At 29.3% G+C, this 14070-nt stretch overlaps 1 protein-coding gene across 15 annotated transcripts in view; it reads left to right on the top strand.

The window, feature by feature from the left end:
- The first annotated feature begins 501 nt into the window (after nt 1-501).
- Nucleotides 502-14070, top strand: part of LOC127711173 (ankyrin-1-like) — a 145332-nt gene continuing 131763 nt past the window's right edge. For 13 of the 15 annotated variants that reach the window (XM_052217125.1, XM_052217130.1, XM_052217141.1 and 10 more), the window contains exon 1: nt 502-620. The gene's annotated coding sequence lies outside the window, so the exon portion shown is untranslated. Of the gene's footprint in view, nt 621-8074; nt 8196-14070 lie in introns of those variants that run through there. The other 2 variants (XM_052217128.1, XM_052217126.1) reach the window with 1 other exon arrangement.

Genomic DNA, 14070 nt, shown 5'->3' with positions numbered 1-14070 from the left:
GGTTTGTTCTGCAAGGTGGGTCAACTGGGATGAAGGTTGGGGATTTCGACTGCAACTGTAAAGTAAGAATAAGTTAGATTGGGTCAGAAATTGTGCTTCGTTAGAATCAACCGACCGACCACTCAGAGATTTATTTTATATGCTTCTTTAATTGGCATGGAGCTCTCAGTACATGAATATTCTGATTTAACGTTCCACTTACGACCGGACGTTCCTCTTAAACATGGGCATTACTGCTGTAACTCCCGGATGTGATACAATAGGAGATATACAGAGTTTGATCACCCAGTCAAAACCAAAAACAGCAAATTGAAACGCGGAACAACATTATATTACCATTATAGCTAAGTCATCTTTGAAATTAAAACCTTCGTCAGATAGCTGTCTCGTAAAGAAGTGACAAAGCATAATGTTATGTGCTATTTAAATTTTATTAAAATGCATGCACTCGTGACTTTCTTTTGTATAAATACTAGATCCATGAGCACAACAATCCTTTTGTAATGTTTAGTCGTCAATTCTACCATAACAAATTAACAATGGATACTATGTAAATGTATTAACTTGAATTCATCATGTTTGCGAAGTAAATTGTAAATAACCACTATTTCAAAAATCTGGTAAGTCTTTCTTTTTAAATGCGATTAAAGCACAACAACCATAAATTTTGTTGCAAAACAGTCATACAGACCTAATCAATAACACTTAATTAAGAGATAAATACGGAAGCGTATATAGGTCACGCGTTCTTAGTAATTTCGACGTAAACTTGTGTTATTTTATGAGAATTAATGCTTTATAAGATGATGATATAGGACTATTATATAACGATTATGTCATTATTAATTATAATGTTGCTTTAGTTTTCTTTGGGTGTTACTTTATAATATTAAAAACAAATTAATTAAACTGTCGATATCATTGTAATTGTAAACTTGTGTTATTTAAGTCCAATATTATCATTTTATCAAGCATGAATTCTCATAAAATAACACAAGTTTACAATTATAATAATATCGACAGTTTAATTAAATTGTTTTTAATATTATAAAGTAATACCCAATGAAAACTAAAGCAACATTATAATTAATAATGGCATAATCGTTTTTTTAGAATATAGCAAAGTGCTCTCGACCAATGAAAGTGTAGAATTTGGTGTGAAGAATGAATGTAAATCATGTTCTTAGTAAGGAATTATCCTTTTGTTTAGGCCTATTTACAGTTCAAAACAAAGAATTTCTATAAAATGAGTTACAACTGCCTGAAGAACATTTATAAGGATTATTGATTGAAAGTTGAATTTTGAAACAAACAAAAATTATCAAAAAAAGTTTTGAGTTATTATGTGAATATTTAGAACTTTCAAATTACAAAAAAAAAAAAAAAATATCAAGAAGAAAAACAAAAACCAAAACCAAAAACTTTCAAAAAATTAGAATTAAATATTACCTAAATCTTTAGCGACATGTATTACGCTTTTCAAAACTAAGATTACTGTATTCGCAGTTAGTAAGAATAGTCATTTTCGAAATACCGGTACATACTTTTGAATTTCCTATAAAAAGCAATTTCTTTCAACATTTAAATTTTAGTTAATTAAGTAGTATTTAATGTAAAGAGCTGGAATAAAATTGGCCGTGGAATACAATTTAGTTGTAACTCTGATTTTGAATTCATTAAATTGAACTGTAAATAAACAATAAGACAATTTCTCACTAAAATATTACATAATTTACAATCATACTCACAATTAGGAAACTTATACAACTTCTACAATTTCATTGTAACGTTGTGTCATCTAATGTCTAAAACACAATTTATTAAAATTTCCCAAATCAAAAGTAAGTCTTTACATTACTAAGACCAATACATAAATGAAATGCCTAAAATGGTAGTCATCCATTAATTATAAACATTGCACTGATAATGAAACAAATTCTTGAATAAAACCAATCAAGAGATCATTTGAGCCTTGAGCACTTTACAATATTCTAAGTTTGTAAGAGCATGATAATCCCTTTCTTCATGATTAAGTACGAGCGTTAGCTTACATATACATAATAGTCCAATATTATTATCAGATTATAACATGTCATTTTTCATATCTCATAGCCGAAGGCTAGAGGGCTGATAGTAACCGAGGGCTGATAATACATCTGATATGAAAAATGACATGTTATGATCTATTTATCATATGCTTCAACAATGGAGAAAAAACAGTTTAATATATTGATTCTTTTAAGTGATTCTCAAGTAAAAGCTAAAAAAAATAAAAGTTTACGGACGTCGGACGCCAAATGTAAGACATCCGATATGTATGCCTCAACAGAGGAAAAAAAACAACAACAACAGTGAAATGTATTATGTTTTTTTATATTGACGAAAAAAAACCAATTTCAACAAACATGAACACTGTTGGAAAAGTTAACATTTGTAAAGTAACTTTCTAAATTATGCTAGAAACTTTGAAAAAAAACATTTATTGTATAATTTGTTTTTTTTTGTTTTTTTTTTTTGTTTTACATACCTGTTTCCTAATAATTGTTTTGTACTCTACTTTGTTATGTTTTTTTCACTGAAAACGTATCATTGAGGTGTATTTTCCGGAATTCGCCGAGTAACGTCGGAATGCCATGCGATAACGTTACTGAAAGGCATGTGATAAATTTTTCATATCAGCCCGCTAAACACCATTTCGGAAAATACGGAATTCATGTAAATTTAATGCTATTATCATACTGTAAAAATTAGAAGTTATTTACTCAAAGTATATAATAACATCTTTTATCATATACTTGTAGAAAATAATGGTATACTTGTACCCCTTGATAAAACTAATTTATGCATATATTTATTCAATAAATTTGAAGAATTGTCTTAGCCGTGTGATATGAATTTTGTTATCAACTGCTTCCGGTATATATCAACTGTTTCCGGTTTATATCAACTGCTTCCGGTTATTATCGCATCCCTTTCTTTAACGTAATCGCAAAGCATTTCGACGTCATTCTGCAAATTCCGGAAAATAAACCAAAGTGGTACATTTAAGTGAAAAACAAAGCTAAGTAGAATAACAGAAGGAATATTAGGAAACAGGAAAATATATTATTATTGAAAAAACGCAAAAGAAATAATACAATAAATGAATTTTATAAAGTTTTAAACAAGTTTTCATGTCTGTATGGCTTCTGCTGAAGTATATGATAAAAAGAACATAACATGTCATTTTTCATATCAGACCCCTTATCAGCCCATGGTCAAAATCATCCCTCGAGCCTGTCGGCTCTCGGGCTGATATCATGACCTAGGGCTGATAAGGGGTCTGATATGAAAAATGTCATGTTATAATCTATATTTATTAAATGATACGAGCAAATCAGCCCTAATACGGATAAATCAGCATGCGCAATACTGATGATGTTGTCCTGTCGATATAAACCAAGAGTTAATATTGCTTTTCGGACAAGGCCAATACGGGGGCCAATACGGAACAAAACCGTATTGGCCCATGGGAATTACTAATAACGCGTGACCGATATACGCTTCCGTAGATAAACTAAGAGCATTAAGTTAGGCTCTTGTATCCAATTGTTCGGAAGATGTTGATAGTTTACAATTAAAATTACCTCCTTCCAAATCTTTTGAATATCAAAAATTGTTATTTTTTAGGGGACAATTCATTTTATATATATATTCTAATATATATATATATGAATATTTCTTCTTGACTTGCTGGTAGGACTATTTGACGATGCGACACAAATCGAAATCTTCTGCCAATGGTGCTTAACATCATTGTATAGTTTCACTACAATTGGTCCATAATAATAATAATAATAATAATAATAATAATAATAATAATAATAATAATAATAATAATAATAATAATAATAATCATAATAATAATAATCATAATCATAATAATAATATATTTTTTATAATAATAATAATAATAATAATAATAATAATAATAATAATAGTATATAGTTTCAATACAATTGGTCCATAATAATAATAATAATAATAATAATAATAATAATAATAATAATAAAAATAATAATAATCATAATAATAATATAATTTTTATAATAATAATAATAATAATAATAATAATAATAATAATAATAATAGTATATATTTTCAATACAATTGGTCAATAATAATGATAATAATAATAATAATAATAATGATAATAATAATAATAATAATAGTATATAGTTTCAATACAATTGGTCCATATAATAATAATAATTATAATAATAATAATAATAATAATAATAATAATAATAATAATAATAATAATAATAAAAATAATAATAATCATAATAATAATATAATTTTTATAATGATAATAATAATAATAATAATAATAATAATAATAATAGTATATAGTTTCAATACAATTGTTCCGTAATAATAATAATAATAATAATAATAATAATAATAATAATTATAATAATAATGATGATCCTAGTGATAACAATCAAAGAGAAAGAAAGACACAGATCTGTACTTTGTGTGTTTTTTTAGACTTTGTATCGATCTTATGAGTGATTTGTATAGTTTGTTCTTATGTTGTTCTGTTACAACGCTGTCCAAAGTAAGGGGGAGGGTTTGGCTCTAGCAAACACGTTTAACCCCGCCACATTCTATATTTGTCTATTCCAAGTTAGGAGCCTGTAATTAAGTTGTTGTCGTTTATTGCTGTTTCTCATATTAGTTTATTTTTTATTGTTTTGAGTAGTGTGTTCTTGTGTTGTCACGTTGCACCATAGTCCCGAAGGGTTGGTGCCTTTTAACATGTTTAACCCCGTAACTATATATAAAAATGAGAATGGAAATTGGGAATATGTCAAAGAAACAACAACCCGACCAAAGAGCAGATAACAACCGAAGGCCACCAATGGGTCTTCAATGCACCGAGAAATCCCGCACCCGGAGGGGGGCCTCAGCTGGCCCCTAAATAAAAATGTGTACTAGTTCAGTGAAAATGGACGTCATACTAAACTCAAAAACATAAATGAACTAAAATTAAAAAACATACAAGACTAACAGAGGCGAGAGCTCCTGACTTGGGACAGATGTATGTGCCTGCCCCAAGTTAGGAGCCTGCAATTCAGTGGTTGTCATTTGTAACAGTTGCTCTATATTATATCTATTTTCCGTTGACTATTTTGTGCATAATTAAGGTCGTTAGTTTTACTCGTTTGAATATTTTTACATGTTTCATTTCAGGACCTGTTATAACTTACTATGCGGTATAGGTTTTGCTTATTGTTGAAGGCCGTACGGCTACCTATAGTTGTAAAAGTCTACATCTTTTGGTCTCATTATACCACATCTTTTAATTTATTTTTTTTACACCTTTTGATGTGAATGAATAATATATGTCGTATACTAATGTTTATGTGGTTTAAATGTACAAGTGCGGCAATAATCTATTTAGTGTAGTTCTACATCGGTAATTCAATTGTGAAAACAGACATGGCGTTTGATTAAAGTCTCAACGAAAATTTACAAAGTCTGATATTATGCGTTTAACCAATGTCGAATTTTTAAAACATCAAAGATAAACACTAAAAATCTAAAAAAGTAAAAGGAAGATTTTAAGTCCATGTTTTCAGGATATAAACAGTGAGTCATATTTTTAGAAAATATATGATTTATTAATACTTGTTTGTTTCCTCGTGTTTTTTTTTTTATTTGACCTTACCGTTGTGTTGTCTGATTTTCGTCGATTTATACTTTGATTATCCCCTTTGAATTATTTCTCGATATCTTTTAATTTTCTTTTGTTTTTGAAAATACAGTGTAGAGGTTAATGATGGGCGGACGGTATTGAATATATGTCCATACTAGTTTTATACTGTTAAGGACATCCGATATACATGATATAGTTTCACGTTGTATTGTAATTTTTATAATTTTGAAATATGATGCAGGCCTTGGCGTATCATAAAACAAATCACCAAATAAAACATTTTCGAGAAAGTTGAGGCTGAAAATTGGTGATTTGTGCAAATTTGTAAGGAAAAATATAAACATTTTGAAGCAGATAAAATAAGTGGGAAATAAATCCATACAAGAATGACTAGTTAATTATTGAAGCCATGCTCAAAATAACGGATAAGATGCCCGAAGTGGGATATATGTTTTACCTTAAAATGTGGAAATCGAGAGGTTCTTATTAAATGCTATTTTTCTCATTTTTCTACATAAACTGCTTTTGTCATACATTCGCCAAATGTCAAATAAAGAATATATGTCATCGTACAGGATTAGAAGATAAAACGCAATTTTTTCTAACATTGCGTCTCTCTTGGTAACCTCAATTATAGCTGACTATGCGGTATGGGTTTTGCTCATTGTTGAAGGCCGTACGGTGACCTATAGTTGTTAATTTCTGTGTCATTTGGTCTCTTGTGGAGAGTTGTTTCATTGGCAATCATACCCCATCTTCTTTTTATATCAATGTTGGCGCAATGTCGCTGGCTGACAATTGTGACGTCTTCCGCAAATTATCCCAGCAAGTTTGTCGGTGTGTATATATATTGCTTATAAAGAGCTACCTTAAAATAATTATATTGTTTTCGGAAATAAAAATATTTGTGTCATAAATACCCTTCTCATTTTATACTGTTCATCTTACAAGTGAGAAACATCTCATGTATAGTTATTTTTGAATGTTGACTGCATTATTTAAAGACACGCAGCAATTTAAACATGTCAGTACTTAGTCCGAGATTACTCTGACGTCCAACGGCTGTTTTGCCAGACAAGCTGGGGCCGTGGGACGTCAGAGCTCGTCCCATATCAAAAAGTGGATATTTGCCCGTCCAAAATAGATGCGCTGCTTCGTCACTTCTGGTGCCAACGGACGGCCTTGGAATTATATAAATCAGGTATCAATTTGTTCATTTTTCATTTATCTCTTCATTTATGTAAGTTTCACCTACCTGCCACATTTTATTTTCTCATATTTAGACAGTTTTCACAGTGACCCAACGTTTCTGGCATTTTGACTTTCATTTTGAAAGATTGTCATGTGATCACGAGAAAAAAGTAAGGCACAATGGACTATGGGAAATGATGTATGCATATGACCCTAGGTCAATATGAATATATAATCTAACACCTCGCTCATTTACGATGCAAGCAATGTAAATATCCGAGAGCTTCCGAATGTTATCGTGGTTGGCACTAAATGCTAAATACCGATCTCCTGTAAAGGAGGTGAAAAATCGTGGTTGGCCACTACATGTTAAATATCGATCTCCTATTAAGGAGGTGAAAAAAGTATAAATATTTGCATATTTGAGTCTCGAGGTCGCAAAATCTCTCGTAACATTTGAAAATAAAAGTAAAAATGTCTGAATCGATGGGTCACTGTGAAAACTGTCTAAATATGAGAAAATAAAGGGTGGCAGGTAGGTGAAACTTAAATAAATGAAGAGATAAATGAAAAATGAACAAATTGATACCCGATTTATATAATTCAAAGGCCGTCCGTTGGCACCAGAAGCGACGAAGCAGCGCATCTATTTTGGACGGGCAAATATCCACTTTTTGATATGGGACGAGCTCTGACGTCCCACGGCCCCAGCTTGTCTGGCAAAACAGCCGTTGGACGTCAGAGTAATCTCGGACTAGTCAGTACTGTGTACACAATCGTGTATTGTTTAAGACCGTATATTGACCTCTAGGTGATTTACATATACCCAAAACAACCATTTAATCTTTTTTTTAAGAATTTCAAATTTATTCATAAAAACAAACTGTTATTCGGGTGAATGATAACAGTTGACGAAAACTTTACAATATTTTAAAAAATACAATAGGAGATATACAGAGTTTGATCACCCAGTCAAAACCAAAAACAGCAAATTGAAACGCGGAACAACATTATATTACCATTATAGCTAAGTCATCTTTGAAATTAAAACCTTCGTCAGATAGCTGTCTCGTAAAGAAGTGACAAAGCATAATGTCATGTGCTATTTAAATTTTATTAAAATGCATGCACTCGTGACTTTCTTTTGTATAAATACTAGATCCATGAGCACAACAATCCTTTTGTAATGTTTAGTCGTCAATTCTACCATAACAAATTAACAATGGATACTATGTAAATGTATTAACTTGAATTCATCATGTTTGCGAAGTAAATTGTAAATAACCACTATTTCAAAAATCTGGTAAGTCTTTCTTTTTAAATGCGATTAAAGCACAACAACCATAAATTTTGTTGCAAAACAGTCATACAGACCTAATCAATAACACTTAATTAAGAGATAAATACGGAAGCGTATATAGGTCACGCGTTCTTAGTAATTTCGACGTAAACTTGTGTTATTTTATGAGAATTAATGCTTTATAAGATGATGATATAGGACTATTATATAACGATTATGTCATTATTAATTATAATGTTGCTTTAGTTTTCTTTGGGTGTTACTTTATAATATTAAAAACAAATTAATTAAACTGTCGATATCATTGTAATTGTAAACTTGTGTTATTTAAGTCCAATATTATCATTTTATCAAGCATGAATTCTCATAAAATAACACAAGTTTACAATTATAATAATATCGACAGTTTAATTAAATTGTTTTTAATATTATAAAGTAATACCCAATGAAAACTAAAGCAACATTATAATTAATAATGGCATAATCGTTTTTTTAGAATATAGCAAAGTGCTCTCGACCAATGAAAGTGTAGAATTTGGTGTGAAGAATGAATGTAAATCATGTTCTTAGTAAGGAATTATCCTTTTGTTTAGGCCTATTTACAGTTCAAAACAAAGAATTTCTATAAAATGAGTTACAACTGCCCGAAGAACATTTATAAGGATTATTGATTGAAAGTTGAATTTTGAAACAAACAAAAATTATCAAAAAAAGTTTTGAGTTATTATGTGAATATTTAGAACTTTCAAATTACAAAAAAAAAAAAAAAATATCAAGAAGAAAAACAAAAACCAAAACCAAAAACTTTCAAAAAATTAGAATTAAATATTACCTAAATCTTTAGCGACATGTATTACGCTTTTCAAAACTAAGATTACTGTATTCGCAGTTAGTAAGAATAGTCATTTTCGAAATACCGGTACATACTTTTGAATTTCCTATAAAAAGCAATTTCTTTCAACATTTAAATTTTAGTTAATTAAGTAGTATTTAATGTAAAGAGCTGGAATAAAATTGGCCGTGGAATACAATTTAGTTGTAACTCTGATTTTGAATTCATTAAATTGAACTGTAAATAAACAATAAGACAATTTCTCACTAAAATATTACATAATTTACAATCATACTCACAATTAGGAAACTTATACAACTTCTACAATTTCATTGTAACGTTGTGTCATCTAATGTCTAAAACACAATTTATTAAAATTTCCCAAATCAAAAGTAAGTCTTTACATTACTAAGACCAATACATAAATGAAATGCCTAAAATGGTAGTCATCCATTAATTATAAACATTGCACTGATAATGAAACAAATTCTTGAATAAAACCAATCAAGAGATCATTTGAGCCTTGAGCACTTTACAATATTCTAAGTTTGTAAGAGCATGATAATCCCTTTCTTCATGATTAAGTACGAGCGTTAGCTTACATATACATAATAGTCCAATATTATTATCAGATTATAACATGTCATTTTTCATATCTCATAGCCGAAGGCTAGAGGGCTGATAGTAACCGAGGGCTGATAATACATCTGATATGAAAAATGACATGTTATGATCTATTTATCATATGCTTCAACAATGGAGAAAAAACAGTTTAATATATTGATTCTTTTAAGTGATTCTCAAGTAAAAGCTAAAAAAAATAAAAGTTTACGGACGTCGGACGCCAAATGTAAGACATCCGATATGTATGCCTCAACAGAGGAAAAAAAACAACAACAACAGTGAAATGTATTATGTATTTTTATATTGACGAAAAAAAACCAATTTCAACAAACATGAACACTGTTGGAAAAGTTAACATTTGTAAAGTAACTTTCTAAATTATGCTAGAAACTTTGAAAAAAAACATTTATTGTATAATTTGTTTTTTTTTGTTTTTTTTTTTTGTTTTACATACCTGTTTCCTAATAATTGTTTTGTACTCTACTTTGTTATGTTTTTTTCACTGAAAACGTATCATTGAGGTGTATTTTCCGGAATTCGCCGAGTAACGTCGGAATGCCATGCGATAACGTTACTGAAAGGCATGTGATAAATTTTTCATATCAGCCCGCTAAACACCATTTCGGAAAATACGGAATTCATGTAAATTTAATGCTATTATCATACTGTAAAAATTAGAAGTTATTTACTCAAAGTATATAATAACATCTTTTATCATATACTTGTAGAAAATAATGGTATACTTGTACCCCTTGATAAAACTAATTTATGCATATATTTATTCAATAAATTTGAAGAATTGTCTTAGCCGTGTGATATGAATTTTGTTATCAACTGCTTCCGGTATATATCAACTGTTTCCGGTTTATATCAACTGCTTCCGGTTATTATCGCATCCCTTTCTTTAACGTAATCGCAAAGCATTTCGACGTCATTCTGCAAATTCCGGAAAATAAACCAAAGTGGTACATTTAAGTGAAAAACAAAGCTAAGTAGAATAACAGAAGGAATATTAGGAAACAGGAAAATATATTATTATTGAAAAAACGCAAAAGAAATAATACAATAAATGAATTTTATAAAGTTTTAAACAAGTTTTCATGTCTGTATGGCTTCTGCTGAAGTATATGATAAAAAGAACATAACATGTCATTTTTCATATCAGACCCCTTATCAGCCCATGGTCAAAATCATCCCTCGAGCCTGTCGGCTCTCGGGCTGATATCATGACCTAGGGCTGATAAGGGGTCTGATATGAAAAATGTCATGTTATAATCTATATTTATTAAATGATACGAGCAAATCAGCCCTAATACGGATAAATCAGCATGCGCAATACTGATGATGTTGTCCTGTCGATATAAACCAAGAGTTAATATTGCTTTTCGGACAAGGCCAATACGGGGGCCAATACGGAACAAAACCGTATTGGCCCATGGGAATTACTAATAACGCGTGACCGATATACGCTTCCGTAGATAAACTATGAGCATTAAGTTAGGCTCTTGTATCCAATTGTTCGGAAGATGTTGATAGTTAACAATTAAAATTACCTCCTTCCAAATCTTTTGAATATCAAAAATTGTTATTTTTTAGGGGACAATTCATTTTATATATATATTCTAATATATATATATATGAATATTTCTTCTTGACTTGCTGGTAGGACTATTTGACGATGCGACACAAATCGAAATCTTCTGCCAATGGTGCTTAACATCATTGTATAGTTTCACTACAATTGGTCCATAATAATAATAATAATAATAATAATAATAATAATAATAATAATAATAATAATAATAATAATAATAATCATAATAATAATAATCATAATCATAATAATAATATATTTTTTATAATAATAATAATAATAATAATAATAATAATAATAATAATAATAGTATATAGTTTAAATACAATTGGTCCATAATAATAATAATAATAATAATAATAATAATAATAATAATAATAATAATAATAATAAAAATAATAATAATCATAATAATAATATAATTTTTATAATAATAATAATAATAATAATAATAATAATAATAATAGTATATATTTTCAATACAATTGGTCAATAATAATGATAATAATAATAATAATAATAATGATAATAATAATAATAATAATAGTATATAGTTTCAATACAATTGGTCCATATAATAATAATAATTATAATAATAATAATAATAATAATAATAATAATAATAATAATAATAATAATAATAATAAAAATAATAATAATCATAATAATAATATAATTTTTATAATGATAATAATAATAATAATAATAATAATAATAATAATAATAGTATATAGTTTCAATACAATTGTTCCGTAATAATAATAATAATAATAATAATAATAATAATAATTATAATAATAATGATGATCCTAGTGATAACAATCAAAGAGAAAGAAAGACACAGATCTGTACTTTGTGTGTTTTTTTAGACTTTGTATCGATCTTATGAGTGATTTGTATAGTTTGTTCTTATGTTGTTCTGTTACAACGCTGTCCAAAGTAAGGGGGAGGGTTTGGCTCTAGCAAACACGTTTAACCCCGCCACATTCTATATTTGTCTATTCCAAGTTAGGAGCCTGTAATTAAGTTGTTGTCGTTTATTGCTGTTTCTCATATTAGTTTATTTTTTATTGTTTTGAGTAGTGTGTTCTTGTGTTGTCACGTTGCACCATAGTCCCGAAGGGTTGGTGCCTTTTAACATGTTTAACCCCGTAACTATATATAAAAATGAGAATGGAAATTGGGAATATGTCAAAGAGACAACAACCCGACCAAAGAGCAGATAACAACCGAAGGCCACCAATGGGTCTTCAATGCACCGAGAAATCCCGCACCCGGAGGGGGGCCTCAGCTGGCCCCTAAATAAAAATGTGTACTAGTTCAGTGAAAATGGACGTCATACTAAACTCAAAAACATAAATGAACTAAAATTAAAAAACATACAAGACTAACAGAGGCGAGAGCTCCTGACTTGGGACAGATGTATGTGCCTGCCCCAAGTTAGGAGCCTGCAATTCAGTGGTTGTCATTTGTAACAGTTGCTCTATATTATATCTATTTTCCGTTGACTATTTTGTGCATAATTAAGGTCGTTAGTTTTACTCGTTTGAATATTTTTACATGTTTCATTTCAGGACCTGTTATAACTTACTATGCGGTATAGGTTTTGCTTATTGTTGAAGGCCGTACGGCTACCTATAGTTGTAAAAGTCTACATCTTTTGGTCTCATTATACCACATCTTTTAATTTATTTTTTTTACACCTTTTGATGTGAATGAATAATATATGTCGTATACTAATGTTTATGTGGTTTAAATGTACAAGTGCGGCAATAATCTATTTAGTGTAGTTCTACATCGGTAATTCAATTGTGAAAACAGACATGGCGTTTGATTAAAGTCTCAACGAAAATTTACAAAGTCTGATATTATGCGTTTAACCAATGTCGAATTTTTAAAACATCAAAGATAAACACTAAAAATCTAAAAAAGTAAAAAGAAGATTTTAAGTCCATGTTTTCAGGATATAAACAGTGAGTCATATTTTTAGAAAATATATGATTTATTAATACTTGTTTGTTTCCTCGTGTTTTTTTTTTATTTGACCTTACCGTTGTGTTGTCTGATTTTCGTCGATTTATACTTTGATTATCCCCTTTGAATTATTTCTCGATATCTTTTAATTTTCTTTTGTTTTTGAAAATACAGTGTAGAGGTTAATGATGGGCGGACGGTATTGAATATATGTCCATACTAGTTTTATACTGTTAAGGACATCCGATATACATGATATAGTTTCACGTTGTATTGTAATTTTTATAATTTTGAAATATGATGCAGGCCTTGGCGTATCATAAAACAAATCACCAAATAAAACATTTTCGAGAAAGTTGAGGCTGAAAATTGGTGATTTGTGCAAATTTGTAAGGAAAAATATAAACATTTTGAAGCAGATAAAATAAGTGGGAAATAAATCCATACAAGAATGACTAGTTAATTATTGAAGCCATGCTCAAAATAACGGATAAGATGCCCGAAGTGGGATATATGTTTTACCTTAAAATGTGGAAATCGAGAGGTTCTTATTAAATGCTATTTTTCTCATTTTTCTACATAAACTGCTTTTGTCATACATTCGCCAAATGTCAAATAAAGAATATATGTCATCGTACAGGATTAGAAGATAAAACGCAATTTTTTCTAACATTGCGTCTCTCTTGGTAACCTCAATTATAGCTGACTATGCGGTATGGGTTTTGCTCATTGTTGAAGGCCGTACGGTGACCTATAGTTGTTAATTTCTGTGTCATTTGGTCTCTTGTGGAGAGTTGTTTCATTGGCAATCATACCCCATCTTCTTTTTATATCAATGTTGGCGCAATGTCGCC

The sequence above is a fragment of the Mytilus californianus genome, unplaced genomic scaffold, assembly GCF_021869535.1.
Source record: "Mytilus californianus isolate M0D057914Y unplaced genomic scaffold, xbMytCali1.0.p SCAF_8, whole genome shotgun sequence".
Taxonomy (NCBI): Eukaryota; Metazoa; Mollusca; class Bivalvia; order Mytilida; family Mytilidae; genus Mytilus; species Mytilus californianus.
Note: the sequence above shows the minus strand (reverse complement) of the source record. Positions and strands in the feature narration are given on the sequence as shown.